This window comes from Lissotriton vulgaris, chromosome 6 (assembly GCF_964263255.1).
Source record: "Lissotriton vulgaris chromosome 6, aLisVul1.2, whole genome shotgun sequence".
In the NCBI taxonomy this organism is placed as follows: domain Eukaryota; kingdom Metazoa; phylum Chordata; class Amphibia; order Caudata; family Salamandridae; genus Lissotriton; species Lissotriton vulgaris.
Window position 1 is genome coordinate 1,239,546,279 of NC_141694.1, and position 17,043 is coordinate 1,239,563,321.

Consider the following 17,043-nt stretch of genomic DNA (forward strand, 5'->3'; position numbering starts at 1 on the left):
GTGTTTTTTACATGTTCGAACACCAAATCCATTATCTCGTTAATTATGGGGCCTCTCCATTTGAGTTTCTTCAGGTTGTATATTTCCGGAATAAAAGCTAATGACGCTGTGTTCATTTTTTCTTCGGTGTTTATGCTTAATATGGTTTCTTGTGGGAAGTGATCGCTTTCAGGTCGGGTTATTATTTCAAAATGATCGACCATCTTTATTAGATCTTTACTGATTAATGTGAAATCTAATATAGAATTTTTCTTTCCACTCGAGAAGGTGATTCTTGCAGGTTGATCTCCCTTCATATTTCCATTTAGGATCGTTAATCCTAGTGATTCCAACTCGTTCCATATTTTTTGGATATTGCTTTTGTCACCCATGGCTCTTGTTAAATTGCTATTAAAGTCGCCTGAGATGAGCATCCCATGGAATTGGTGGGCTTTTTGTTAAGTTTTTATCAGATTGAGTAACGTTAATAGTTTTTTAATTTTTGTAGCCTTTTCTGGATGGATGTATATATTTATGATCAATAACTTCCATCCTACTCTGTCTTTACATGCTTTATTTTCTAGTTTGAGGACTTGTATCCAATTCACCCCTGGGTCAAGTGATTCTGTTCTCCAATTTAGATTGTTTGTTATAAAAGCTGATAATCCTCCCCTTGGGTGCCAATACTTTGCGATTTTCTCCGTCCTTACGTGGTGTTCCTCATATCCCATGATTTGTCTCGGAATTTCGTTCCATGTTTCCTGGAGAAGTATTATTTCGAATTTACTCAGAAAGGCTATTGTCTCTTGATCTTGAATCATTTCTTTAAAACCATGAATGTTCCAAGAGCAGATTTTTATTGTCCTCTCTGGTTTCTCGCATACCTTGATATTTTGCTTTTGCTTATTTCGGACGAAGTTACTTCCATCAGGATCGAAGCGAGTTTAGAGCTAGTGCTAGCCAGGACCAATCTTCGTCTTCTTTCGACCCGTGGTTCACTTGTCTTCTTTTTGTGCTGTTCGACAAATGTTGCATGATTGTTTTATTTCTTGCCCCCATTAAGATTGAGTACGTTTTTTCGGTTGTATTCTTAGATTGGAAAGCCGTACTGTTTAATAAAGGGAATGGATACTTTATAGGCATTGGGAGCTCTAATGTTATTCCCCATCCTGCAAAGTATGTTCTTGTTGAAAAAATTAGCTCTACTATTTCTTTTGATGTCCACGTAGTGCTACTTATTTCCTCTTCTTTCTCTTTATGTATTTGGACAAATTCTACTGATATGAGGTCACTTGTTGTTATTCCCCTTAGTTTAGGTATCTCTCCAAACAATCTCAATATATTCCCCCGATTCAGCGTGTCCATTTTTCCTCTTGTTTGGAATTCCGGACTAAATAGTAATTTACAGCCTGTCTCCATGGATACCATTTGAAAATTCTGTTTTTGGTAGACTTCACTTTTTCCCTCTGTTGGATCCAGAGGGATATACGGTATTTGTCGCTCCACTGTTGTTATTTCTGGTCGACTGGGCCCCAATAATGTCACCACTTCTTGGTGTTCCATTAATTCTCGCTCAGCTGGTGCATGGCTTGTAATTTGCCCCTCCTTATCACTTTGTAAAATTCCCTGTGAAGCATTACATGTTCTTCCTTTTTTCCCTACCATTATGGTTAAGCGTGTGTTTGTTTCCATGGCTTGATCTACGTGTGCTTTTTGACTCTGTTCTTTTTCCATTGTCTTCAAACTGTGTAACTCATTTCCTCCTATTAGCCATTTTGAACAGTTTTGTGCCGATAGTTCGTGCTGGGGCTTTTGTATTAAAGCGTTTACCTGTACTTTTTGCTGTTCTGTGGCTTGTCTGTGATCAATTTTTGCTATCTCATCTACTTTATTTGTTATTTTATGCAGTGTAATTATTTCAGCTTTTTCTTCGGCTTTTGATTTCCCTTGTGAGATTAACGTTTTTTCGTTGTCCCCCAAACTTTTTGACTGTTCTTCAACTTCTTCTTTATTTATCTCTTGGTTACCAGCTTCTTTAGCAACCTTTCATATGGGCTCTCTTTCTTTTTTCGTTCGAAAATGGCAAAGATTTATTTTTCTTGCTTGATTTTAATGGCATTTTTCCTTGCCTTCCTTGCCCGTTTACGCTGTCTTTTGGTTAGGGGTTCTATTGTACCCAATGACCCCAATGCTTTATTTACGCCTTGTCCATTCTCAGTTGTTTCACTCTCTTCTGATCCGTTTTTAGGTTTTTTCCTTCTCAACAGGGGAAATTGTTCTATTTTGTTTTCCAATTTTTATAACCTCGCCATTTTTTTCTTGATCAAAGGTTTCGCCTTGTGTATTTTTTGAGTGTGTTGCAGCTAATATTTCTCATAAAATGTCTGGTAATGATGCCAATTTGTCTATTATTTTCCCGCAGACACAATTTTGTTCCATTAATTTGGTTTTCCATTATTTTTCTTCATCCTTTTCTTTTGTGATGTGCACCGAGATTATATCCAATTTAGAATTTATTCCCGCTATGTGTGTTGCAATTAAGTTCATCAAATCCACCTGAACATCGAGTTTATCTGATTGAAAATTTAAAGCGTTGATCGCTTGTTGTAAGCTTTTTAATAGAGCGTCGCCCCAGAGGGCGGACTGTGCATTGGTTGGTTGCGTCTGAGCCCCTGTGGTTGAGTCAAAACCACTTGTGGAAGAAATAGTTATTGGCGAGTCTTCTTTTGTCGCCCCTTTTACTTCGTCAATCTCCTGAATTTTATTGTTCAACTGTCTGATGGGGCTTGATGTAAGTTTTTTTGGAGCAAGGGTAGTTTCCCGTTTCTCTCCATTTTCCTTTGTTTCCAGTTTCTCGGATTCTTTCATTTCTACTGGACTATTTCACTCCAGTTCCGCTTCCTTATGTGTATTATCTTCTAGCATTTTCCGAAGTTCTGCTTCTTCAAAGATTGAGAAAGATTTAGACCAATCTATCTTTTGTATACTTCTCTGGGATTTTATTTGGGACCCTATTTGGCTTTGGTCGATAAGTATTAAACTTTTTTCGTTGCCCTCGGTGGTTATTTTGTTTGGTGTAGACATGGCTTGGCAAATTGGTACATGAATTTGTGCCGTAGTTTTTACCAACCAATTTTTTATTGTTGATTTTTCTTTAGACTGGGTAGCCAAACTTAATTCTGATTCATTTCTCTTTTTGCATTTTGTACTTGATGAAGTTAAATATAATGGTTTTATAGGACTTTGTAGGGTTTTTGCTTCTTCACTTATGGTATAAATTGCTGCCATTTGATCTTTTAGAAAGTGAAATTTATGCTTACGTTTTTCCTCCCCAAACTTAAAAGGCTCTACCATGGGGACTGGTATCAGATCTATTTGTTCTTTGCTGAACAACTCCTTTGACTTATTTTTGTTTCCTTGTTTGTTTCTTTCTTTTGCAGCCAACCTTCTCTTAATTTTCTGTATTGGTGCTTGTCGGATTTTCCCAGACCGCATGGTCCTATTTTGGTTGTTCTATCTGGTGGACTGCTTATGGGGTATTTTGGATCTGACTTCGTTTTTCAAAGTACGGTTGTATCTGGTTATCCCTCTATTTTTAGTCTGTTTCTATTTCCTTCTGAGGGCTTGGGTAGTTTACCACACTGTGTTTATTTTCGCTCCGACCCTCAGTTTATTCTGGTCCGCTCTGGTTTGCTGATTTGCAAGCGGCGTTGTTGTCACAGCGCGGATCGCCGCGCTCACGCCTGCATGCAACTACGTGCAGCCTACCCCCACAGGACTTCCCTGGGTTCAATCTCACTCGTTACGTGGGAGGGTATGACCCCCCTGGTGATGCCACTCGGCTTACTGGCCACTCGTACTCACCCTCACATTCACCCTCACGCTTGCGTTAGCACTCCCAAGCCTGTCTGCCCCTTGGGTGAGGGACAGCTGCCGTCAGGGAGAAAGCGGGAGCGGAAGGAAGGTGCTGGGCAATGTGTCCGTTATGATGGCTGCTCTTGGTTAAAACGAGTAAGACGAGTCAGCTGTATCAGAGGCTGCTTTTCCAAGGCGCTACAGCTCTAGTGTTTCCTGATGTTGGGTTCTGTGTGCCTGCGGGATGTGGGGCGGGTGTGGAGCCGTCTATGGTCGTCTATGCTTGTCTACAGGTTTTGTCGGTATGCAGGGCTTAGGGCAGGGGTTGGGGATCTACTATAGCAACGTTCCTCTCGACACGGATCGCTTCCCCCCCACCCCCCCCCTCAGCCTGACTCGGCTCAACTCCATGCTCCGTGCTACTCACCGCTCCACCCCCTTTCGCTTTTTCTTTATTGTCTATTCCAAGGGGAAAGGGAACTTCTATAGGGCTTGGTACTCACAGATCCTGGATCGTGGATCAAAACTCGTCCTTAGTGCTCCGCTTCCTCACTCCTATTCCAGGAAGGTCTAGAAGCTGCCACAGCTGCAAATCTCCTCTGGCCCGCCTCAGGCCGCCTCAGCTCAGTGCTTTTATCTCTTTGCCACAACCACAGCTCGACTGCCTGAGCACTCAGGCTCACTCGCACCACCAGGCTGTGCTCGGGCAAAGGGTCGAGGTCGGGTTTGCCGGCGTCTCCCGCACGTCTCCTGAACTTGCCCGTATTCCCCTCATACGACGGATACCTCTCCGCGGCCTCCGCGGCTCCTGCGACTCCGGCTTCTTGAAAATCTCCTCTGCTTTTTGCTTTTCTGTGGCTCTGCGGCTTTCTTCCGGGCTAGCACTGCCGCTCCTCACTCTTTGCTGCTCCTTGCTGCTCCCTACTGCTGCTCTCTAGCACCACCGGAAACTCAGTGTGTAGAATCCACAAACGCCTTCGATGGGTGGGTCGATGCTCTTCAGCTCCAACCCAGCTGTGTCCTTGGTATGAGCGAAAGGACCACTGTTGGCGGGCCAGTCATAGAAAGGCCTGGCAGTAACTTGGCTCTCCGGAACTGCTCAAGTGCTGTGTCAGCTTTGTCACTAAACAACTGGAAACTATCAAACGCCATGTCAATGAGTGAAAATTGAATCCTGTTGACTGCAACAAGGCTTGGGGGCGCAGTGCCACTGTGGAGGCCATGGCGCTACCTAAGAGTCTGTGGTGTCCAATCCGCAACAGATAGCAGATTGAGCTGCATCCCATCTGTCATTTAGGGCTTGATGAAGAACGGCGCATTTCTTCCCTGGGAGCATGGGAAGCAGCTGATACCACAGAATACCATAAGGCATAGGAAAAACAGACCAAGAGGTATGCAGTTTTAACTGGCCACAGATGCAGGCTGGTGGAGAAGAAGATGCGTTTGCCAAATGCATCCATCCTCTTAGATTCCCTATCTGGTGGAGAGGATGGGAAGAACTTGGGATTGGCTTTAGCCCTGGAGGCCTGGATGACCAGTCTCTCTGAGGAGGGGTGCTAGCAGAGAAAAGCTGGTCTCCTGGAGAAGGTCGATGTCAGCAGGCAGTCATGCTGTGCACAGGAGCCTCTGTACAAGGATTAGCCTATGGTCTATGGCCATAGGAGGGATGTATGACATTACAACGCATGCTTTTACCACGCATGCCTTTACATCGCAAGTTTTACAACGCATGCTTTTACAACGCATAGTGTTGAGGAATGCTGGATAGTGAATAGTTTAATTTACTAATCCAACTCCAGTCCCCGTGGATAGTAGGGAAGGTGTTGGATAGCAAATTAAATCTATTCCCTATCCTAGAGCGCCCTCCAGCGCAATGCCTTGTAATGGCATGCGTTGTAATAGTTGCGTCGTAAAGGCTCTGCGTGGTAAAAGTTGCGTTGTAAAGGATGTTCCCCCCATAGGAGAATCTCAGTGAGAGCTTCATTGATGGTCAAAGTGGCTCAGCTGAGCTCGCTCATGGATGAAGCAACTCTGTCAAGACATTCAGCTTGACTTCGACTGCAGGCAGTTGTGGGTTCACCACCTCCACTGTCCGATGTTTGGCCTGGAGGCGCAAACATGCAAGTGTCTGCCAGTGTCTGAGGAAGTTTCCAGACCACAGGGCCACCCAGCTACTTATCCACCAGGGGCACCTCTTGACTCCAAGGGGCCTGAGGGTGCACCAGAAGGATTCAGCATCCCAAAAATAGTGTGCATGACGTAATAGAACTCCTTCAACTGAGCAAGAGTAGCTCCGGTGCTGGAAAACTCCTGGTAGTTTGGGGCAAGACCAGACACTGGCTACGCTGGAGGTGTTAGAGGGCAGGGCCTCAAAGAACAAGGCCAAGGTGGTGGAAGCTTGAGAATATTTTAACTTCTTCTTCTTATATTTTTCAACTCTATCCACTTTTGAAGATGCCGTCTTTGACCTCGATGAAGAGGTCACACAGAAGCAGTCGCAGGAACCGTCCCAAGATCTCCCTCTGGAGATAAATGAAAATGAGGCTGGGCCTTCTTTTGCTGCATCATCAGAAGCTTCATTGACTGCTGTTGGATTGCCTTTGGGTGCATGGATTGGCATTTAGCACAATACTTGGAGTCATGATGGATCCCAGGCACCAGAGGCAAATGAGGTGCTTATCTGATACCGACATCTGCCAATGACAGTTACCACAAGGCTTAAAACCCATAGGCTTCAGAGGGAATATGACCATACACACAGGGAGGAACAGCTAAAAAAGGATTTGACTAAAAGTTTTAAAAAAGTGCCCAGTAGTGGCCAAGGTCGCTCTGCAGATCCACGCTTTGGTGTGGAAATAAAGGAACTGATGACAGGGTGCCAAGGTGCGACTTATACGGGCACCACGCCACACTTCTGACATGGACGACACCAACGTGGAGCCGAACATCACTACCTCCCGGCAGCAGAGGTTCTGTTCAAGATTTTCAGGATCCAGTCTGACCCCTGGGGAATATTCTAAAGTGAGGAATCTGAGGTTAGAAGTCTTTATCAGATAATATATCTTAGACTGGATGGCTCAACGCCATCAAGATGGACCTTCTCGCAAGGCTCTACCTTTTTTCCAGGCACTGTCTGTAAGTACTCTCTGCTCCACAGAAGAACCTCTTTAACTTTGGTGGCAAGGAAAGCCTCCTCTACACGTGGCCTGTAAGGTGAAGGCATTTCAGATACAAAAGGGTCTTGGCTTCACGTATATACAAGCCAACTTTCGGATGCCACAAGTGCAATTCCTTGAGGAGTGGAGCCTAAGTGAATCCTTCAAATACTGGGCTCATATGGACAGATCTGTGGCCGGCAGGATTATATTATATGTGATATTGCTGCCAAAAGAAAAATCACAACAGAAGCTTGGGGCGAGGATGTGGTCTTACGGCTAGAGCGGTCGACCTCGAAGCTGGGGATCTGGGTTCAAATCTTGTCAACGAGGTTCAACATCCTGTGATTCTGTGCCTAACAAAAATGAATGTGTCCATCTGTACAAAACTGGTGCTCATGTAAATCCCTCTAATACCTGATATCTTTGGGTCGAGTTCGCGCTATATAAAACTCTAAAAAAAGAGGAGGAGCTTTTTGCGCAACCAAGATGGCCGCGTGAGCACAGGGCTCCCGAGACCCTCGCAACCTCCCGCAGCTATCCTGAAAACTATCCTGATTACATTGACGGGCTATTGAAGACGAGCCATGGCTGAGGCGAACACCGTTGTCCAAATTTGAATCGGACTTCGGGAACCGGAATAACAACAATTTTAATATTGCGGCCTGCCCCTCGGAGATGCCCGGAGCTCGAGTTGGTATGGTGCCCAGGCAGTAGTTGAACAACAGCGGCCTGAGGAAACACTGACTTGTACCTTCACTTTCGTTTTCGAGGCTCCAGTCTGACCCTATCTGAGAGAGAACCCACTACTAGCAGAAGCTATTTGATGACTTAGCGATCATAAGGTGATATCCTGACTGCGCATACTGGGCCTGGACTACCACTGATACTTTGATCGCAGCCACTTTCTCTCGAGATATGCCACTTTGGAAGGCCTTCTTGTCAGTAATGGCGACAAGCAAAAATCCAAGGCTACTCGGCGAGGTGGTTACACCCAAGCAAACAACATCGGTATGCCCATTCTAAGGGATCCCCTGATGGACCGAGTAGATCACTGGATGGTACTAAAGAGGACCCGTCCTCATCGGCAGAATTGACTTTACAAGACGTCATGGGCGCCCTAGATGGGAAGAAGGCGACCATCGGCCAACAATTTGAGACTCTCGCCCACAAGCTGGACACTGTTTCGATCGATGTGAATTTGATCTGTACGGATTTATCAAAAACCAATGAAAAGGTCAAATCTTTAGATCTGAAAACTACCAACCTAACGGGTGATGTGTCTGACTTGCAGACGGAGGTCCGCAACTTGCGGACCTCGAATGATCTTTTTGCGTGCCGGTTGGAAGAATTTGAAGGTAGGGCCCGGCGTAACAACGTACGCATTATTGGAGTCCCGGAAAAGTCAGAGGATCCGGCAGCTGATCTGTTTGTGGAAGACCTTATCACCAAACACCTCACTCCTAAGGGTCTAGCAAGTTCTTCACAGTCGAACGAGCCCACAGAGTACCGGGTGGTAAACCGAAAGTGGGTGCCCCTCCGAGACCTCTCATCGCCAGAATCTTTAACTTCCGGGATAGAGAAGCTATCCTGCAGGCCTCACGGATGAGTGGACCCACGAAATATGAAAATACCACTGTAAGTTTCTACTCGGATTTCACACAGGCAGTCCAAAAGCAAAGACTTGGATTTCTGGGCGTAAAACGACGACTGAGGGAGATGGAACTGAAATACCCTATGTTATTTCCAGCCATGCTGCGAGAGGAACGTACATATTTTTTCGATCGTCCAGAGATGGCGGGAGAATGGCTCGACACTTTGTCACAGCAACGAGACCGAGAGGAACATTCTAGAGGAGTGGAAGGTGGCCCGATGGAACAGGAATAGGAGCATGGTATCCGGCCCCTGAACTTTACTGATAACCCTGACTATGGTTCGATGACTTTTGCTGTATGATTTGATGTGTCATACCGGGAGTGGCGGGCGATGGGTTGACTCTCTTCCTCCTTGGGGGTTTCTTTTTGTAGACTTGTTTGATATAAGGGCGACAGGCACACTGCAAGTTGGGGTGGATATTTAGACTTACGCAGGGGTGCAGGTTTGCGGGAGTTGTAACGGGCTTCTGGTTTGAGGGTGGGGGGATGTTCCAGTGGGTGTGTTTTGGTTCAATGCTAGGCAACGTATTGTTTTATCATCTGATTTGGATGTTGAGTTTCGAGGGGGGGTGGATCTGCTTTCACTTTTGGGATGGAGGGTAGGGGATTGAGATTAATGAGTTGGAATGTGAATGGGCTGGGGGATAAGATAAAACGAGGGGTTGTGTTACAAATGTTGAAGCGACTATCCCCTGATGTGGTATTGTTGCAAGAAACGCATTTGATCGGTAACACTTGTCGCGCCATGAGCCGGAGAGGGTATCACCTGGTTGCTCATGCGGGGTTCACTTCTGGATCCAGAGGGGTGGGTATCCTGGTTAGGAATTCTCTCCCCTTAGAAATAGATGCAACGGACCTGGATGATAGGGGGCGATACGTAGTTTTTACTGGACGGTGGGGGGGTAAAACTATATCCTTGATCTCTGTTTACGTCCCCCCGGGTCTACAGCCGACAACTTTTGCTGACCTGGGGCGAATAGTATTGCGACTTCCTGAGGGAATTCTGGTCATGGGCGGAGATTTTAACTCGGTTGTCTCTGGCAGGGAGGATCGGCACCCACCCAGGGACCTTACTGGGTCACAGAATTGGCTTTATAGACACACTGGGGTTGGTGGACTGTTGGAGATTGTTACAACCAGCCCAGAATCAATACACTTTCCACTTGGGTGCACACGGTAGCCTTTCCAGGATTGATTACATTTTGATGCCAGCTGCACATGCCCCCTCTGTAACTGAGGTGCGACATCTAGCGTGGGGGATATCCGACTACTCTCCACTGGGGATTCGGATAGACTTGAGTGTTGGGTCGGAGGGGCGGGTAGCTCTGGGAGGCTTTTAAGACGGTCATCCGAGGTCAGGCGTTATCATTGATTGCTGGTGCGAAGAAGAGTAGAAACGAGGAGGTAGTTAGACTCGAGACAGAGATCACCGAGATGGAAAGTGATCTGGAATTGGGCATCACCCGTGAGAGGATACATGTTATGCGTCTTAAACAGCTTGACTATAGGGCGTTGGTGACGGATGCTGCAAAAGTTATGGGCAGGGAGCAGCAGGGCCGATTGTATGATGTCGGGGATAAAGCTGGCAAGCTCATAGCGTGGTTAGATAAAAAAGAGAGGGCTAGTTGTGTGGTTCATGTGATAGAGAAAATGAATGGTATGCGTGTGACTGAACCCGAGGAGATCGTCCAGAGTTTTGCGGAACACCTCCGGGAAGTGTATTCCCCCGTATATGATAGGCCGGAAGAAGACTCCCATTTACTGTTGCGCGACATTGCATTGCCCAGCTTATCTGATTCTGATAGAGAGTTACTAGATGCCGGGATAACCGCGGACGAGGTGGCTCTCGCTATTCGCTCTATTCGCTCGGGAAGGCGATGGGCCCTAATGGTCTCCCCATTGAATTTTATAAACTGCGCCGATAAAATTGCGCCATATCTTCGTGACATGTTCCTGGAATCGCGAGATAGTGGCTCCCTTCCCCGTGATCAGCGTCTTGCGACCATAGTGGTGATTCATAAGGAAGGGAAGCCAAGGGACCGCTGTGCCTCTTATAGGCCTATATCACTCCTTAATGCGGAACCCAAGATTCTTGCTAAGTTATTGGCCAATCGTGTAATAAAGGTGATTAGTGACTTGATTAATCCAGACCTGTTCGGTTTCATACCGCATTGGAATACGGCCTGAATCTGCGACGTTTGCATGGTGTTCTCGTGAGCACTTCGTTATTGCGTGAGCCGGCCATCTTGGTCTCGTTGGATAGCACGATGTCTTTTGATACGGTGGAGTGGCCGTATTTGTGGGCTGTACTTGCCAAGTTTGGTTTTGGTCCTGGCTTCATTGGCTGGGTCAGGCTCCACCATGAAGACCCGTTGGCGCAGGTGGTGGTGAATGGTCGGGTCTCTAAGCCCTTTGTTCTCAGGAGGGGCACAAGACAGGGTTGTCCATTATCTCCGCTCTTATTTGCTTTTGCTCTTGAGCCCCTTGCTGCCTGGATTAGATGGGAACCGTCGATGAAGGGTATTCAGTGGACCCCAGACCTCGAGGATCGTATTTCGCTTCATGCGGACGATATATTGTTGTACCTGACTTCGTCCCGGAAGTCGTTAATCGTTTTGTTTGATGTCCTCACCTCCTTTGGTAGGAACTCAGGTCCTCAGGTCTAGTCATTAATTGGACTAAGTCTTACTCATACGTCCTCTCGGGAGATGTCCCTGTTCTGCGGCGTGATTGTCCCATCCAGGTTACACAGACAGGTTTTAAGTATCTCGGGGTTTATGTATCGTTGAATCCGGCTGCCCGATATGAACAGAATTTGCTCCCACCGCTAACACGGCTGAAGCTGGATGTGGCGCGCTGGCGTAAGCTGCCGCTTTCGTCGCTCGGCCGTGCGGCGCTCTTTAAGATGATGTCGCTACCACGCTTTCTGTATGCTCTTCAGAACACCTTTAATGTAATTCCCGCGAACTATTTTCGGACAATTGAGGGTCTCCAAAGGAAGTTGATCTGGGATGGGCGTTCGCGTATCGCCCTCGCCAAGTTGACGCTTCAATGGTATGACGGTGGCATCGATCTCCCTGACATCAAACGGTATTACTGGGTGTCACAATTGGGGGCCATTAATCATGGCATGTATGGTCCCGGATTGAACCCTGCATTTGCCATGGACAGGTGGCTGTTGCCGGGGGGCGATTATTATAGAGCGCTTTATTCTAGATTGGATAGAGGGAAGCTTTCCGGGCCTACAAAGATTGCTGTACGGGTTTGGCACTGCGCTAACAATGCTATGGGGTGGAAGGATCGGCTGACCCGTGCTACCCCGCTTTTTGCTTCCGAGAAGCTGGGTAACTTGTGGAAAACTAAAGGATTTGAGAAATGGGATATGATTGGTATCAGTAAGGTAGGTGACCTCTGGGTAAAAGGCAAGTTTAAAACCTTTGAGGATTTGAAGATCGAGTTCAACCTTAGTGACAGGGAATATTTTCGATATGCTAAGGTCCGCCATGCCTTGCATTCGGTTTTTACTGAGAGTGAGGATATTCCGGAGTCCTCTTCGTTTGAGGATAGAATACTGGATGGATATGTGCCAGATAGAACTATCTCTTTGATCTATAAAAAACTGATTAACGGTAGGACTGACCTGTTGGTATTCCTCCGGGACGCATGTACCCAAGACGGTCTTGAATTAGACTATGAGGATTGGCAGTCTGCGATCTCTTCTCCCAAGGAGGTCGGGATTCCGGCCCGTTTCCGGTTTGTGCAACTGAAAATCCTGCATAGAGTCTATGTGACTGGCCCACGTTTGATTAGAATGGGTTATTCAGAGGATGGTCTTTGTAAACGTGGCTGTGGGCTGCTTGGGACGTTTCTACATATAATTTAGGAGTGTCCTGCAGTTGCTGTTTTTTGAACTGGGGTACACAATAAGATGCAGGAGGCTACTGGTATTGATCTGCTGCCCGTGGCTAGACGTTGTCTCCTGAATGTGTGGGAACCAAGTGACTATAATGTTGCACAGACGCAGTGGGCAAACCTGGGAAACATGGTGATAAAAAGAGATATAGCACCGCTGTGGGGTTCCCAGAGGCCACCCACGGTCGAGGCTTGGATGGAAAACATGGATTGGTGCCAGTTCAGGGAGAAAACGGTCTATGTAGCACGGGCGACCTAGGAAATGGGGTAAGGTATGGGGTCATTGGAACACTTACCGTGGAGATATTTGCACTCCTCCTCTTGTGGATGTCCCCGAAGTTCCACTTTCCCCCTGACCTGCCATTCCTCGTAATGTAACAGTTATAATCGATTTTGTACTTGTCTCTCCCCTGCTCCCATCCCCTAATATGACTTGTACACCTTATTGTATGGTATTTTTATTCCTCCTTCCACACTCGGACTGGTATCCTATTGTATTGTGTTTTTTGCCTTGTTTGTTTTTATTTTCAATAAAAAAAGATTTACAAAAAAGAAAAAACTCTAAAAAATAAATAAAAATCACAAAAAGCTGGATGTCAGTTAGATCACAGGTGTGATTAAGGAAATTTGGCATAAAGAATTATGAAATCCACTACAATCCTCTTGCCCCTACCACCAATTCATTCTCACCCCCTTATGAACAAGGAGCAAGCCTGTGATATGTATAGAATCAGAGATCCCACAACAAGACATGATATGTATGTAGGGCCTGAGGAAATCATATAAAGCATGTATCAGGGAGAAAGCTTGGACTACTGTCGAACGAAGCACTGGGTGGGGCAGGGTAGATTAAGAGGGCAGTGACCATATTTCTGGCTTTGTCTGCTGCTGTTTTTGAGGGTATAAAGAGTGTCATGTCATTACTATACAAGCTTCTCATTGAGAGAGTCATGAAAAGTGTAAATACAAGACAGAGAGAAAGGTTATCCCGAGTAGAGATATAGGGCGCTATACCTGAGCACCAGTTGCGTTACAGAAGGACACATTTATTTTGTTAGGCACGGGGGGGGGGTTAAAGGATTTGCCCCAAATAACAGGAAGTTGGCAAGCTCTACCAAAACTTGAACCCGGTTCCCCAGCTCCAAGGTCGAAAACTCTAGCTGTTAGGCCACCTCAGTAACTCACAGTGATACAATGAAAGAGAAAGGCCCATAACAGACAAAGGAGAAACGCCAAGAACGATAAGCAGTGCCTTAAATGGAAAAAATAAGTGCAGGTACTCATCAAGTTAGGTTGTGGGCTACTGGGCGGCCCAGGGCCTGTGGCTTGGGGGTGGAGCTAGAGGCAAACATTTAATGGGATCCTGATTTTCTTGGTGCATATAATAGAGACATTTCTGTTCTTTTTTGAGTATGCTTGTTGCTCTTGCATGTACAGAAGGATGCCTTTAATATTGGCCAATCAATCCCATTCTACCCTTTTTATGGGTAGAAACTTGCACCCTTTTTTATTCTATCTGAAATCTTCCCAGTAGCTCTGACGTCTCAATTGGCTTTATTCTGTACTTCTGCATTCTTTCTTCGCCTGCCCTTTCACACCCACAAATGTGCTCTTTTAGCCCCTCTCTCCTCACCTGTAAACACACCATTTTCTTTTGTCAATATTTTATCAGCTACCCACCTCCTTTGCACACTTACATATATAACCATAACTAAAATAGGCAAATATGGAACTATTGCTCTATGCACTATGCTGAGCAGCCAAGGATTGGATGTGCACCAGTGTCCCACTGGCTGGCATAATGAGAAGCTCACACTGCCTTCATTCTAAATCTAAAGCTATTAAATCGTACCCCACCATGAACACTAATGTATGCCCTCAACCCACCAAGATTACAAAGCCTGATTTGTAAGACTGGATATATTACACCGCCTACTGATGCAGACGGACTTGGGGCAAAGAAGTAATTAGAGGCAGCTCAGACGTATCTCGAGAGACCTAAAATCGGAAGTGTGTGAAATGGGTGGGGATAGTCCCATAGTGAATTTACATATGTAGGGAGTTTACAGCTTAATAAACAATGCTTCAAAACAATTGTGCATGTTACAGAGTGAGTATTTGTCAAAAGACAGAAAACTCCCATGGCAACCTTTCATTATAAGGCCCAGGGGTACCATGATCTCTTGATGGAGCTGACATTGATACATTGTGGGGCTAAATTAATTTTTGGGAGAGGACACTATATCATGTGGGCCCCTTCTTGGCATCCTCAGACACCTTAGGTCTGCTGTTCTTAACAGAGTGGTGCCAAAGAACACCTTCCCTTTTTCCAAAGTATTCCAACCTCCCCACCGCACCACATGGCACCCCCCTCCACAAGAATATGCTGCAAATCAAGTTAGTGAGACTGACATTTCTGAATTCAGAGTTCACACGTATATGTTAATGCCCAGTAATAACTAATAATTCACCATTTTAAGCAGTCTGGAATCATCTTAAAGAAAATAACTGAAATAAAATCACACACAAACTTGTGTCTGCAGAGCGGGGCAGACTTAAGGCATGGGCAAACTGGAACCAGTTCTAAGGTGGCTTACTTCAGATGGGTGCACCGAGCATCCCTATCAAGTTGATTTTTATATCATTTTTGGAGATGCCGAAGTACTGTGCCACACATGGATTCCATAAACACACAGAACATGCTTGCCACTGTGAGAAAGCAAATCTGAGTTAAGAGTCCCCAATACCTTTCACCTTTTCTTACTAGTTTCGGCCACAAGGCCGAGCTCTTTATTGTTCTTAATGTATGTTTAAGATTTACACCCACCTGCATGAGATACCTTTACATCTCTTTTTAGAATGTGGAGGTCCAACAGATTCTAGCTATGAGCGGGCTGTGCCATGACAAGCAAACAACTGAGGGGTTATCCTAAATCTGTGCAGAGTCCACACTCCCTGAGTTTTTCATTGGATTCATCAAGTCAGCTCTCTGCTTAACTCACAGACACTTTTTTTTATCTTACTCTGTGGGCCTTTGACAAAGGAAGGACATTTCCATACGCTAAAACAAAAATCAATTATTTTATACCGCTTTCACTAAACTCTTTACATGAAACATTAATATATGAAATTCTTAATACTAATTTGAACTTGATATCTAGTCTATGGACCTTGGAAGGATTAACTGCTGAAACATCTTCACCAATATTCAAATGTGAGACCCGCACATCACATACCAATCTTGGCAGACGGCTGGCCTTCCTAAGTAAGGTGAGCGTCCTATTTCACCAGGCAGAATAGGAGCAGTCCCTTCATTTCACTATACCAGGAAGAAAAAAAGTCACCTCATCTCACTGCACCAGGGAAAATAGTTGCCAGTCTCCTTATCTCACCAGAAGGATTGGAGCAACCCCTCTAATTTACTCCACAAGAAAGACAGGAGCCAGTCCCATGCACCAGAGCCCCGTGGCCGTTTTTGCTGCATTTTTAGATGCTGGCTGGCAGAAATATTGGGAAAACCAAAGACACACAATAGTTTTTCCCTGCTAGTAAGACATACACCTACACCTGCAACTAAATGAAGAAATCTGTCAAAACGTCTTCGATGGCTGTCTACAATGTTTTAGAATGATTAACAAAACAAACAGATAACTGTCATTCAATAAAACAGTCCTGACAATTTTACAAGAATTGTTTTTCACTTCCAAGCTCTATCTCTCCATGTGCTTCTTGAAGCAGACACCTCTGCCTCTCACTACTGCCCTTAACACCTTCGATGCTTGTGACAAGGTCAACTCGCATGGGTGTTACCTGCGCTGTGCTTATGACGAGTTGACCTTGTCACATAACAAGGGATTTTGAAAATTGCAGCACAGCACGGGAATATACAGTAGCAATGATGTGGTTAAATCATGTGGCACATTAGTAAATGGGCACAATGCCGTCACTCAAAATGCTAGACAACTGAAACACCCAATGACTGTCCAGTGGGAGGAGTCAATGTGAACTGTCCGGCTCTGGTGGCTCAGTTGACTAATGCGTCCACTGTAGGGTTCTGTTTTCGACTTCATGGTCAAAAGTTAAAATCCCGGAGGGTCATCCATCTAAGGTCGATAAAATGAGTACCGTTGGGTAACAATACACATCTGTTATTCAGCACCAAGATTCCTCCGGATGAACGTGCTCTTTACAAATACACATGTTATGTTATGTTAATTACACTGGCGCGTGCCAACGGCAAATAGGAACGACCCACTTCCCGCGCTTTACAAATACACATGTTATGTTATGTTAATTACACTGGCGCGTGCCAACGGCAAATAGGAACGACCCACTTCACATTCTATGAATGCTGACTTGTGGGCGGGGTCAAAATGCTAATGACATTTCCAGCAAGCAGTAGCTGCAGGAAGCTGACCTAAAGCCTCTCTCTAAATGTTGTCATTTATGTACTATTGTTGTATTATTTACAAAAAATCTGGCATAAC

General features: G+C 45.5%; 1 protein-coding gene across 2 annotated transcripts in view; it reads right to left on the bottom strand.

Moving 5' to 3' along the window:
• Positions 1–17,043, bottom strand: part of NT5DC1 (5'-nucleotidase domain containing 1) — a 1,423,540-nt gene that overhangs the window by 407,534 nt on the left and 998,963 nt on the right. The window lies entirely within an intron of this gene.